Source organism: Anabrus simplex, chromosome 7, assembly GCF_040414725.1.
Source record: "Anabrus simplex isolate iqAnaSimp1 chromosome 7, ASM4041472v1, whole genome shotgun sequence".
In the NCBI taxonomy this organism is placed as follows: Eukaryota; Metazoa; Arthropoda; class Insecta; order Orthoptera; family Tettigoniidae; genus Anabrus; species Anabrus simplex.
This window is the reverse complement of record NC_090271.1, coordinates 152855944-152869625: the sequence shown is the minus strand read 5'-3', so window position 1 is coordinate 152869625 and position 13682 is coordinate 152855944. Positions and strand designations below refer to the sequence as shown.

The 13682-nt window shown below is 39.7% G+C and overlaps 1 pseudogene; it reads right to left on the bottom strand.

The window, feature by feature from the left end:
- Nucleotides 1-4689, bottom strand: part of LOC136877748 (thioredoxin reductase-like selenoprotein T homolog CG3887) — a 56625-nt pseudogene extending 51936 nt beyond the window's left edge.
- Between the last annotated feature and the right edge of the window lie 8993 nt (nucleotides 4690-13682).

The window sequence follows — 13682 nt, the reverse complement described above, 5'->3', positions numbered from 1 at the left end:
CCTCTCGGCCGTTATACTAGTCTTTCTAGACTGGGGCCGCTACCTCACCATCACAGTTCCTCAATTCTAATCACGTAGGCTGAGTGGACCTTGAACCAGCCCTCTGATCCAAGAAAACATCCCTGACCTTGCCTCCAGGTAAGAGGCAAGCACGTTACCCATACACCACAAGGCCAGCTAAGCTATTCATCTACTAATGACATTCCACACATTCTCTCCACTGACGGCTCGGAACATACTGCTTATTCGAGCAGCTTGTATCCTTATTACGAAGTCTTCCCATCCCAAAGTTTACAACTTTTCGTAGAACTACTCTTTGTCGGATATTACCCTGGACAAATCGTGCTGCTTTCCTTTGCATTTCTTCCAGTTCTCGAGTCAAATAATCCTGGTAAGGATCTGTACTCAGGAACCATACTCTGAATCATAAACGAACAAGGGGAGTGTGCCAGCAGTATGTAACAATTGTTGGTTACAGGGATAATGTCCTGTTAGAGGAGGTGACTAATACTAAAGAAGAATTGAAATGTACCTATGATAATGACATTTACAATAAAATACAAAAGTTGAAAACTAGAAAAGCGACTGGAATCGATAAGATTTCAGGGGATATACTAAAGACACCTGAAGTAATTGAATTATTGTCTGCATGAAGGAGCTATACCAATGAATGGAGGGTTGCTATAGTAGCCCCTGTGTATAAAGGAAAGGGTGATAGACAGAAAACTGAAAATTACAGGCCAGTCAGTTTGATATGTGTTGCATGTAAGCTTTGGGAAAGCATTCTTTCTGATTAGACATATTTGCAAAATTAATAACTGGTTCAATAGAAGGCAGTTCGGATTCAGGAAAGGTTATTCCACTTAAGCTCAACTTGTAGAATTCCAGCAAGATATAGCAGATATCTTGGCTTCAGAAGGTCAAATGGATTGCATCGCAATTGACCTGTCTAAGGCATTTGATGGGGTGGACCATGGGAGACTACTGGCAAAAATGAGTGCAACTGGTCTAGACAAAAGAGTGACTGAATGGGTGGCTATATTCCTAGAAAATAGATTTCAGGGAATTAGGGTAGGCGAAGCTTTATCTGACCCTGTAATAATTGAGAAGGGAATTCCTCAAGGCAGTACTATTGGACCTTTATGTCTTCTTATATATATATATATAAATGATATGAATAAAGAAATTGATCAGAGATACCGTAAGGCTTTTCGCGGATGATGTTATTATGTATACAGTAATAAATAGCCTGAGTTACAAGATTGTGAGCAACTGCTAAATGAGCTCGATAATGTTGTGAGATGGACAGTAAAATGGTATGATAACAAACAGGGTTAAAAGTCAGGTTGCGAGTTTCACAAATAAGAAAAGTCCTCTCAGTTTTAATTACTGTGTTTTTTTGTTTACTCTTTAAGTGTGACGACATTTTATTGTGTAAAACATTTTTAATGTGCAAATTTATTGTAAATACGACTTAATGAATGACTTCACTTTGAGACAATCGTATGAAAGGTGGCTGAAGATGCTCGATACAGCGAGCTAAACATGTACGAATTGTTTGTATTGTAATGTCCCCCCTTTTTTTTTTTTTTTTTTTTTTACTAGGGGCTTTACGTCGCACCGACACAGATAGGTCTTATGGCGACGATGGGATAGGAAAGGGCTAGGAGTTGGAAGGAAGTGGCCGTGGCCTTAATTAAGGTACAGCCCCAGCATTTGCCTGGTGTGAAAATGGGAAAGTAATGTCCCTTTAGGACAATAAACATTTTATGTATTGAATAGGCGTAGATAATAAATACAAGAATTGTAAATGAAGGAATTGAATGTCATATGACCTTGGACTTGGTATATTATTTCTTTGAGTTGACCTCAAAAACTTAAGACTGTATTTCTGACATTCTTTTAGAAACCATAGATCTTTGGTAATTTTGCTTACTCTGACCTCGAGATTTATATATTTATTTATTTTACTTTTTGCCTGGTTGGCTAACATATTGCATAAGACCAATTTCACATTTTTACCCGTATTGAACTTACTATTAGTAAGTTTCAATGTTCAAACAAAAATAGTGAAAGTTAAAAAGTTAAACTTGCAGTATTTTTCTGTTAGTGGAGATCTACGCCATTATTAACACGTTCAGTACCTGCTTCTGAGTGGGACATTTGAATGCCTGGACCGGCCATTTTCATGCCCGGCCTTCTTGACGTGCATCATTTAATACAATTTACATTTACTCCTAAACTATAAGTGTTAGAAAAATGATACTTTGTGCTTACCTGTAGCAAATATTTAAGGTGTGATATATGATGTGACAGGTTTCAAAATACGTCTAATTTTATACAGCCTATCTATATTTTCGGCATAACGATTACTGTCACCAAAGTGAAGAAATGAATATGAAGGAAGCGTACTCGGAACATTGTTTTAGAAAATATCGTAGTATGAATACTAATTCTTTGAGAAAGGCCGGGGCGCCGCACTTATCACTTGACTCGCGTATAGATTGGTCTGCTCACACATACTGATAAAATTCTTCATTCATGAAAATACTCACGTAACTCAAAATATCCTGCTTATTTTCTATTTGAACGTTTATACCTGAATTCTCTGTAAATGGTGGAACGGGTGGACAATAACTAGAATGATATGTATCAGGCACTTCACTTTTCTCTATAGGCCTATCGGATTCGGGAATCGCAATTTCCTCACCACTCTCACTTTCAATATCTGAGTCTATTTCAGGAATAAGTTCATCATTGTGAACAATATCTATTTAATCTTCCGTAAGAAACTTTGTATTATAAGCCATTATACTACACTCGGTAAGGACGACACGCACTGCATTGGAATCTCAAGTACCGAATTGACGCGCGAGGAAGTTATGAGATTTTCCAGCTAAAACTGCTAAGATAAACATGAGCCCACTCAACGCGAGGGTTATCTCAACAAGGTCAACCAACTTCCTGCTACAACCAGTAATGCTCACTAAGGTGTAAGAATGCATAGATGACGAATATAAACAGCATTGCTTTGCGCGGAACATTAAACGTCTTACGCCGTCCACGGCCCGCAGCATAGGAGCAAGCTTGAACGTCTTACGCCGTCCACGGTCCGCAATGAGTTAAGGGATGGTTCAATGGATGTTTATATATTAGGCCTGCCTCTCACCGCTGGGTTCCATGGATCAAATCCCGGTCATTCCTTGTGAGATTTTGTGCTGGACAAAGCGGAGGCTTTCCTCCGGGTAGTCCGTTTTTTTCCACATGGGCTCTGAACTCTGGAGCGTGGGTTGGCGACCATGGGGCCCTCAGCTGAGTCCTGGCATTGCTTCCAGTTACTTGTGCCAGGCTCCTCACTTTCATCTATTCTATTAGACCTCCCTTGATCAACTCTTGTTCTTTTCTGACCCCGGCGCTATTAGAGCACTCAAGGTCTAGGTTGTCTTTATTTTCACGCCCTTCGTGTCCCTTGTCTTCCTTTGGCCGGTACCTTCATTCTTTGAAGTGTCGGATCCATTCCATTTTTTTCTCTCTGATTAGTAGGCCTATATTATATAGAGGAGAGATATAGAGATGTACTTTCTCTTAAAACAATAATCACCACCACCACCACCACTCCAGTTTTCCCTGTCATATTTCATTCCAGCAACACTCTCCAATATCATTTCATTTCATCTGTCATTCATTAATCATTGCCCCAGAGGAGTGTGACAGGCTTCGGCAGCCAGCACAATTCCTATCCTCGACGCTAGATGGGGGCTTCATTCATTCCATTCCTGACCTGGTCAAATGACTGGAAACAGGCTGTGGATTTTCATTTTTCTATTCAGCCATTTTCTTGTGATGTGCATCCAGACATGACAGAAAAGTACAAAGTGCATTTTCCTTTATACTGTGAACATAGCCAATGCAGAAATGCCATTATTTTTAAATTCTTATCAATGTACAGACAAAACCCTAATCTTTTAAATCGACGGTGCACGAGCAAAATCTTGTATCTCGCTATGCTCTTCCAATCCATTATTCTCCTTAAGACTGGTCACACCTCCCAGCCACAGTCAATCAGAACAACGTTCATTGTGTTTACTTTCCTGTGCTAATGTGTTAAGGAAAATGAACCTTAAATGCATTATACTGCACGAGTGCACACATATACTTCATAAAAATATACATTCCTATAGTATGGTACAATAGGGCTCATTTTTCTTTACCTAATGGCATAGGAAAATGAAATGAAAATGTGATGATGATACTTGTTGCTTATAGGAGCCTAATATCAAGGTCATCAGCCCCAGTTTAATGAAAATAATGGATAGGAAGAGTACTGTGGGATACAAGGTATTACTTGCGCACCGTCAATTTACAGGGTGACCCAAAAGTAGGTATACACCTTCGGCATTGATGCATTCCTGCAACCTGTCCCCGACACTCACACACAAATCTCGGCCCGATTCATTAATTTCTAATTTCAAAATCAATTGTGCCTAATTTCAATTTCAATTGATTGTGCCCTTTCTTTTGTTTCTAATAGGGCTGTGGTAAACGATGTTGAGACCATGCACAGAGTGTGGGAAGAGGAATTTCTTTTGCCAGTGCCATCACGCCTTACGATTTACTGCATCGGAGACAAGTTTGAGGCCACGAGTTCCGTTGCCAATGTACCAAAGTCTGGACGATCGCGTACGACATCGAGGCAGGAAAATGCGATGACGGTAGCCCTCACATTCATAAATAGTTAAAAGAAGTCCACGCAATATGAGTCTTTGGAGCTGGGTATCCCGAGGACATCATTACAACGTATGATGCACCAGATGCACCTTAAGCCGTACCCGCCCCAGACTGTTGCATGGCCTTCTGGAGGACGATCCAGACCGCAGACTACCAGTTCTGTGAGATTATGCCCAGTCAACTGACTGAACAACCAGACCTGCTTTCGAACATCGTGTGGACAGATGAAGCCTGTTTCAAATTGTCTGGTCACGCCAACAGACTCAACTGCGTGTACTGGGCCAATGAAAACCCATAGGTCATTATGACTACACAATTGAATCAGCCAGGCATCACAGTGTGGTGTGGCATATCCTGCGATGGTGTCATGGGTCCCGTCTTCTTCGATGGAAACGTTGATGGTCCCAAGTATCTGGAGATGTCGACCAACATTGTGGTGTCACAACTGCAAACACGGGCCGACTTCGCGGAATTGTTCTTTCAACAGAACGGGACCCCGCCGTATTTTTCATTGGCGGTCCATGAGTACCTGGACGAGACATTCCCACAGCATTGGATTGGGTGACGGGGGAGCACTGAGTGGCCACTATTCTTCCCGGAGTTGTCTTCAATAGATTTCTTCTTCTGGGGACTAGAGAAGGATAAGGTTTTCCAGAAAACCTACAGGATTAAATACAGCTGTATATGCAACTGTATACCTACTTTTGGGCCACAATGTTGTAAGATGGGCAGTAGACAATGCCAGTAATCAGAGATATTTTCACTGTTGGAATGTAGCTCTGCATTTCGTAGCTGCGAGGTCCCTAAACCCCTTCAGTAGAAGAAGTTGAGTTGAGCAGCATTCAGGTTGATGTTCGAACCACATCATTGCAGTTTCCATGGTAGCAAACCCTTCTATGCATTGGATCCTGATTTTCTCCATCTCCATCCATTTCATTTTCTGAGGCATAAGATGCAGCTTCTTAGAGAAAGCTACAACACACCTCTCTATATGGTCTGCGAGTAGTAAAGAGCGGAGGACTTGTTTCGTACACATTCTCTTCAGTGTACAATGATGCCTTGATCCATTGATTGAATAAGAGCAGTTATATTTAGTGGAAAATACATAACCTTAAAGCCTTCAGAACTTCAACTGGTGGATGGCACGGTGCACTGTCGAGAAGTAGGAGGACTTCCCCGCTTTTACCTTGCCATTCACAGCACCTTTTAACACTGCATAACATTCACAAAGAAAGCTGCGAATTGATCCATGCATTTTTTGCCCTTTGTACACAGTAGGAAAGCAAGCAAGCAAAATTTTTAAAGCATCAAGGCTTCTTGGATTATCCAATCACCAGCAATTGTAACCTACAGTGTGTGTCCCATTAGCATTCACACAATCCATGACCGTAATTCTTTCTTTACTAACGTTAAATTCTTGAGCTGCAGATTCCCTTTTTTGTTGCAAGCGATTTTCATGGTAGTGATTTCCAATTCAATCCTGTCTCATCTGCATTATAAACATCATCTCTTGTATATCCTTCATTTTCCACAATGTCGAGCAATTTTTGTTTTATTTTACTTGCAGCTGTATAAAGGATTCTCCCCCAATCTGTAATTCCCTTATACCGTAGCTTGATTTGAAATTTTTTAACAGCCAGTACTAGCTTTGAAATCTGAAGACCTACCCAATTTATTAAGTTCTAATACCTTATTGCACAGCAGAGGACCTGATACTGATTCACTTTTCAAACACCTTTACACAAACCACATATAAACTGCTTTATCAAGAATGGAATCTTTTACTAGGCCCTATCTTCATAATTTGTTTTGAACCATTCTTGGAATCAAGTTTTGATGCAAACTGTAAAATGTTTTGCCGGTTTCCTTCTATGTCTGCTGTTGTGGATCTACCTACATCATACACTGTCGCTAGAGAAAATCCAAGTTTTCCTTCTTCTAAACCAAAACCAAACCCCATGGCGCAACAGCCCTAAAGGGCCATGGCCTACCAAGCGATCGCTGCTCAGCCCAAAGGCCTGCAGATTATGAGGAGTCATGTGGTCATGTGGTCAGCATGACAAATCCTTTCAGCCGTTATTATTGGCTTTCTAAACCGGGGCCGCCATCTCACCGTCAGACAGCTCCTCAATTGTAATAACTTAGGCTGAGTGCACCTCGAACCAGCCCTCATATCCAGGTAAAAAACCCTGCCCTGACCGGGAATTGAACCCGGGACGTCCGGGTAAGAGGCAGGCACGCAACCCCTACCCTGCAGAGCCGGCTTCTTTTTTCTAGCTGATTTAAAATTTCCAATTTTGTTTTTATTGTCAGCACATTACAATTTCGTTTAATGGAAGATGGCATGTCTGACACACTATTACTGTAGGGTCAGTCAGGGTAAATATGAGACGTTGTTTACAACTTCGTTCATAAATTACAAACTACAACAGAGACAATTTTGCAAATAATCATAATAAATTGTGCCATGTGTTACAAAAAGCACTGGAAACAACAGATTACTATAAATTCATTAACTTTTGAAAAATAAATATAAATGTGCGTCTCATTTTTAACCCACAAAAGGGGGAATTCTGAGACAACCCAGGGAAAAAGTGAGACAGTATTATAGCAGACTGTAAAATCATGTTGGGGAGTTAACAGGGTAACTGTGAGACAGTTTAGGGTCAAAGGAAGACAGAAAAAAATCTGGGTATAATAGTTTGCAACACCTTCAGTTTTATTATAGGAACAAAATGGCCATGTTTCGATAACACAAAATTTAGACTTGAGATACATTTTTACACATTTTCCTGACAAAAATTACGTAGTATAGATAGTTGACAATATACTATCTAATTAAATGGTACCTGAGCTTTATGTCTGAATTTATGCTATATTTTAATGATACTAAATAGATACATAGTGCCCATTGTAATCAGAATGGTGAAAAAATGAGACATTTCACTTGGTTAAAAACTGGCTTAACAGAAACTAGGAGTTCTAGTTTTGTTTTTTTGTTTTTTTTTAAACATCAACTATTTCTGGGAATGCAAATGTAATGCTTCTATCTTTCCCTCTTATTATTGGAACAGGCAATTTCATCAGTAATTTTGACTTTTCCACAACGGATATGTCATTTTCGTTAAGCCTAACGCAGTTTTGTTATTGTCCACACAATTGAGACACATAATTTGCTTGTCTCCACCTTCCAGAACTTTCTGAACAGTGGCAAGATATTTATATTAAAAAGAATGCCACTTTCCACAACTTTCAACTTTCAAAATGTAGAAGTAGGCTACAAAGTCACCCGGATTTACTTCATCTGCCAGGGTCCTTTCCATAGTATCTGTGTTGAGTAGATCAACTTCATCAAGACTGCCACTGCTACCTTGCTAATCTTCATCTTTCTTGAAGCTGAGTCAACTTTTGCTCTTGTCTTAGATGGAGGTTTTACTACTGAAACTGTTGCCTTTTGAATACCAGTACCCTTTCTATTCTTCTTATGAACTGGTTTCTGCTTTTCCCTCGCAAGCTGACAATACTCTTCAGATGTTATCACCTTTGCTGTTGGGTCCACTCTTTCACTTGATCACGGTCTTGTCAGTGCGTTTGAGTTTTGAAAGTAGGATAAGTATTTAGGCACAGAAACAAGTTTACCAAGTGTCTCATTTTTCCCCTAGAAGTGTCTCACTTTTACCCTCATGATGTCTCATATTTACCCCCATTTTTTAACAATGAATTTTCTTCTCAAATCAAAAACATAAAATTGTGTTTTCAAGCTGAGAAAGAAGATTCTCCCTTACACTACCAAATAAAACTACAAACACTTTCCTGGACTTTTAGATTGAGCCAGAGTAACAAAATACAAAGTGCAATGCATGAAATTTTTTTGGTTAGAAAAAACACCACTCAGGAAAAACTTGTCTGCTGGTAGATATATAGTTCAGAGACTTTTCAATTATTTTATCATAATGGATATAAGACTAATATATAACATCATTCATGAAAAGTGTTGTGATCATTAATCAGAGCTGAGAAATTTGAGTGTCTCATTTTTTCCCTTTTTTTTTGTCTGTCTCATAATTACCCTGACTGACCCTACTGTACACAAATGGGCAGAGATCATAAGTTTACAAAATTCACAATATAGGACAACCAATTGTCTTAAAATGAAATATTTGTAAGAATTTATTGAATTAAAGTGATCAATATACAGTGTAAAACTGTATGTAACCTGGACCTCTTCACAGCAGCTTAGACAGGAACTTGGACTTTCCGCAAACTAGAGATAATGGGGAGATGTTATGCTGTTCTCGCGAAAGTTTAATGATCGACCTGAAAGCTAATTAGTGTCAGATGATTGACAGACTGGAATCCAAGGGTTTCGTGAATTCCATAACTATACTGTTACAGAGTGACAGAGAGAACATTATTGTACTCTACTGTGCATTTAACAAAAATGAAGAAATTAATGGGAAAACTGAGTTAGGGTAATTGAAGTTTCAGATAATTGATGTTTGGATAATCAACGTCCTACTGTAGTTTGATATAAACTAGAGTGGGACTATTAAAAACTATGAAAGGAAAAAGACTCATCCAGAATGGGAAGAAAGTACTATCCAAGCACTTACCATGGGTACTATAGACCTATGAAAAACTAATCTGGATAAAAACTGAAACCAGTGCAATGACCTGGGATTGAGTAATTAAATTATACCTTCCCTCACAGAACAGACCTCACTAGGATAAAAGTGATGATAAATTGAAGGTTGAACCACTAAGAAGAGTTCTGGCATTATGTACCAAAACTGCAAGAGGCCTGTTTCTGGAGCAACATTACTGATATAGCCAGGCATATCCATGCTACACTCCAAACTGCGAATTTATCATAATATTTAGCTGGTTACTGATAAAAAATTCAGATTTTGGTTAGAGATTGTGTGTCACTGCTGACCTAACTATTGTACCTGTAACTGTGAATGTTTTTTTAAACCGGTGGAGGAGAGAAGGATCATAGGACGTAACTACTAGTGTTTATTTCAGGCAGTCCCCAGCAGGGGAGGGGGTATTTAATTCCCTGTAAGTAAATTACCCCCTCTGACAGGAAAATGTACTTTTTAGATCTTTTTTTACTTGAATTCTGTTGTTATAACAAAAATGATAATTATTTGAAATTTGTTCCTTGTAGGCAATTACATTTTTTCTGTTAGTCATTACACAGTTCAATAAAAATACTAGTAACACGTAGCCACTTTGAACTAGGTGCAATTTCACTGAATTTGTACGCATATTGGATGGAAGAAGTCAATGAGAATTTCGGAAGTCTAGGCACTCATATCTCTCTCTCTCTCTCTCTCTCTCTCGTACGCCTGGTGGCAGACCTTGTTAAGCAATAGTTTATCTGCAACAGATGCTAGATCGTTGTACACATTGTGACCATGGAATCCTATAGCAACAAAAGGAGTAGAACTGTAAACAAAATTTAACTTAATAAACTAAATAAAAGATACAATTTATAAACACTGAGTGCACTAAATATTGTATAGTCAATCATTTTTGTCCTATCTTTGTACCACATCACCAAGGTACGAAATATGCCCCCAGAAGATTTTTTTCTTAAATAAATCCTGCTAAATAACTGTGCACTAATTTGGAAAATCATTAGCGAAAAAATAAAGAAAAGCGAATGAATGAAGCGCGTAACTGACGCTGAGGAAATAAAATGTGCCAGCTGGTGAGGCCTATTGCACTCCTCTGGACAAAGACTGTATGTATGTATGTTCAGTCCATCAGCGTTAACGCTGGGGGAATCCTCAACAGCTCTCCCATCAGCTGTCGCAGACGGCCTAGGCATCACTGAAGAGGCGTACTAGGGAAATGAGGACTGAGGTAGTTTCATGTTGCTTTCCTCACCTAGCCAGAGTTGCTATTACATATCAGTCTGCCAAGCCCACCGAAATGCAAACACCAACCGACCCTATGAGTAACATTTTCACACCATTCATAGCAGGGACTGGCTGCATAAGGATTGGCATTACTACCATCGCTCATACCTCAGTCACTTTCATATTGTCAAAGCCAAGGATAAGACAGAGACAGATCTATGAAAGTAACAAAACTGCTCCAACCTATACCAGAAGACATAGTGCAATGTAAACACTAGGTCCTGCCAGCAAAGGCAAGGTCAATGATTAATGAATGAAAAATGAAGAGATGTGGAAAGTGTTGCCAGGATGAGAGATGACAGGAGAAACCTGAATAAAGTTGAACCTGCTCCGTTTTGTCCAGCACTAATCTTGCATGGAGTGATCAGTGTTTCAACCACCGGAGCAATAATGGGAAGCGAACGTTCTACCTACTGCGTCACAGAGGTATCTTGGAGAATCTTAAGTCATTTAAAATCTTTAAAATAAAAATGCAGGTCCATTTTAAGGAAATTTATACTGGATAAGAAAGATGATAAAACGAAACTCACCTCAAAGAAAAATTCTGAGGTTGTATTTCTCCTCGCTGCTGTTCTTCAATGAGTAGCGCTGGTCTGCCAAGTGATTCCTAGAGGTGACCCATTTATCAGCGACGGTAACTGCATCCCACAATCTCAAAGGGTGTCTACTTAGTTTAATAGTCACCAGAGCCTGTAAAGTGTTTACCAACAAGCGATTTCTTTCGGTTGTTTTCATGCTATGAGCAACACTGAAACCTCTTTTACAAGTGGTGGTTGACATAGGCACTGAACAAATTTTGGGTATTAATCCTTTCAAATGAACCAAATCATTTAGGGTTTTACAGCCTATCTTATACTCCCTCCAATGCAATACCACAGTATCACCATCCAAACCAAACGAACTCAGCTCCTTTATATACATCAGAATTGCCATACAAACCACTCATATCACTACTTGTTTCTTTTTCAAACACCGCAAAGCACATCAGTACTTCACTTGAAGGAAATCATCTACTAAACCCTGAATTATTTGTCCTCTTACTCTGTCAAACTCTCCGTTTTCATCTTCCTCAGAATCGCATTTGCAATATGTCAAAAACTTTTCCTTGGAAAGAGTCAAATAAACATTGTCTTTAACGCACGATTCTTAAAGGGTCTGTTTTGTAGAATTAAGCTTGTTCTCGATTTCACTATAAGAAACAGACTTCTTTTCCACTGTTGTACTTAGGACGGACAGTAGACACGATACATCTAACAGAAAACCCAACAATAGAATTTTTTTCTCTGCGACAACTTTCTGTACAACCCTGCAAATTTACAATGATCTTTACTCAACACTTCATGGTTTTCAGATTCACGGATTAGGTACTCCATGATGCAAGGGAAGTCTGAAAACTGCCAATAAACAGACCTTCTCACTTGAAATTCAAAGAACTCGGAAGAGTTTTTTGACTTTCAAGAACCCTGAAACACCTGTGACTGCCACAGTATGTCTCAGTTCAGCAGCTGCAGAACGTCTACTGAAAAGTTTATAAAGTTCATCTAGTAAGCATTCATAATTATGAACAGCATTCACAACACCAACAACTTGTTCTGAAACAAGGTCCATTCTATGAGCCATACAATGCACGCTGATCAAATGTGGAGATATGACCCCACAAGTTTATCTTTGAGCATATCTACATCATCTTCTGAAAATGCTTGGACAATTTTCTCTTCCAGCAACTTAGCATCAGCATTTTGAATAGGTACTATACTAGTAATAAGAGTTGGCGTGTGACATTTCCTAGAGGGAGGTCTGTTAATACTGCCTGGTGTGGCGGGATAAGCTGTGTGGTTGCCATGGAAACGAGGGTGGGGCGACTGTGGTTGCCATGGAGATAAAACTTCTGGGCAGCTCGTCTTGCTGGGAGTTGCCAAACCTCTCACTGTCATTTCACTTGTGAGCTAGATCTTGTCACAAGCAGTTCAGTGTGAGTGGCCGTTAGTAAGTTTCTAATTGGATTTTAAATACTATTTACATACGTACGCACATGCAATCATCGTATTTAAATTTATATTTCGAGTACGATGAATACTCCTCGAGGGAGAGGGAGGCCCAGGACTCGTCCACCTCGTGAAAAAAATACCGCTGGCCATGGTGTGACAATTCATCACCAAGGAAGAGAAACTATATGTGCTGCAAGAGAATTCTTTGAAGAGGAGGCTACGAGTTTATCGGAAAGGAATGTTCCCTTAATTCCATTCCAGAGTGTCCAGAAACGCCCTGCCAAACTAAGAGTTAGCAAAAGAACTGCGACAAGAGTTACGATTGAGAAATATAAGAACTCAGAAGAGGGGTCATCAAAACTGTCTACACCTGGAAAGAAGTGGCCTAGAACTTCCAGAATTACAAACCTGGATCCGTTTAAAGAGGATGCTATTCGCCATCACATATGTTCCTACTACTCCAGAAGGGAACATCCAACAATTCAAAAACTGTTATTTATACTCCCAAAAGAGTTATTTAAAGGCAGTTATTCTTCCTTACTGAAAGTGGTTCATAACCTTGGTTTTGAATACAAAACTATCAACAGTAGGAAGCTGCTGTTGGAGAGAGGTGACGTAGTAGGTCTAAGGAGTACGTTCATGCAGAAGATTCGAAGGCAGGATCTAATGTATATTGTGTGGCTGGACGAGACATGGGTAAATGCTGGCCATACCAGAAAAAAGGGATGGGCCGACTCTCTGCCATGCGGGATCAGCGGATGGATTTGTGACTGGCACGTTACTGCTCTTCAAATCCCGGAAGACGGGAGACTGCCACGAAGAGATGGACCACAACAGATTCCAAAAGTGGTTTGAGGAACAACTACTCCCGAATATCAAACCGAACAGCATGATAGTGATGGACAATGCTCCCTACCAAAGTGTCCAGCTTGATAAGGCCCCAACAAACGCTAGTCGGAAAGACGAAATGATAGACTGGATAATTCGTCATGGGGTCAAAGCAAACAAGAACGTGACGAAGAGAATTCTTCTAGGCCTC